Raw genomic sequence first — 1,199 nt, forward strand, 5'->3', positions numbered from 1 at the left:
CGCCGCCCATACAGAGGCCCGCGCCGCTGGAGACCCAAGCGCCAGGCACCCACGAGGGGCTCTCCTGCCACACTGCCAGCCCTGCCCGGCCCCGCTTCCTCCTGGGCTCCAGGCCCGGGTTCACTTTGGAATTAAAGTCCTGTTTGAAGTTTCCTGACGGACATGGCTTCTGTTGGGCGTGTCCTGAGCCAGGCTCTGAAGACGCGGCCTCCAGGGCCGTCGCGGCGGGAGAAGGGGCAGAGGAGCCGCGGCCGGGCCGCCTCGCGCTGGGAGGAGAGGAGCAAGGGGTGGGGGCGTGAGGCCCAAAGCCGCCGCCGTGCAGGCGGCACCGGGACAGACACGCCGCCAGAGCCGCAGGTGAGGCCGCGGGGCCCCCGAGCTGCTGCTTGCCTGGCGCTCCAGCATCCCCGGGGCCTTCCTGCGCCTCCCGGTCAGCGAGGCTTCAGATGGTTTGGGGCCGGAGGGTCAACCTCAGCTCTGTGCCTCTGCCCCTCGCGCCTGCTGGAGACCTTCTGGACGGACGCCAGCACCCGCCTTCATTCAACCTGTGTTCTGGGCCCCGGGCACCGCCCCACGCAGTGGCTTTCGTCCCACCAGGGAGCGCAGGCGGGGGTTTGGGAGCCCAGGAGGTGGCAGCCTTCTCCCCCCGGGGGCCTTCCTTGCGGAGCCCCGCCCCCCGCCGGCCCAGTGAGGGAGCAGAGGGCATCCCGGCCCCCCAGGTGTTGCCGACGTGAGTGCTTCCCTCCGTCTCCCATGCTCTCTCCCCCTCATCCCCCGCCCCCGCCCCGTCATCCCTCAGGTCGAGTTGGGTGGGAAGGTTTCCACTCCTTCCGCTGCGCCGCTGCTGGCGGGGCCGGGGGTCTTGCTGCGGCTCCTGCTGGCGGCACGGACGGCGGAGGTGGGGGCCACCCTGAGCAGCGGGGGCTCTGTCTCGCGTGCGTCGGGAAAGGATTACTGAGGAGCGCTCACTCTTAGCCGTACAGTGCGCGATTCTTAATGGCAAATAATAACAGTTTCAATAGAAAACAAGGTTCGTCTGTGTCTTTTCTCGGAGATGTTTTCGGAGCTGTAGTTGGACGTGGTAAGAACGGGAACAAGTGTTTTCTAAGCTCACGAGGGGTCTGAGGAAGGGCTTTGGTGGATGGACGCGCTGAGCTGGTTTGTTGCCAGGCCTGAGCGAGCGGCGCCCCCCCCCCCCC

Source organism: Lipotes vexillifer, unplaced genomic scaffold (assembly GCF_000442215.2).
Source record: "Lipotes vexillifer unplaced genomic scaffold, Lipotes_vexillifer_v1.1 scaffold988, whole genome shotgun sequence".
NCBI lineage: Eukaryota > Metazoa > Chordata > Mammalia > Artiodactyla > Lipotidae > Lipotes > Lipotes vexillifer.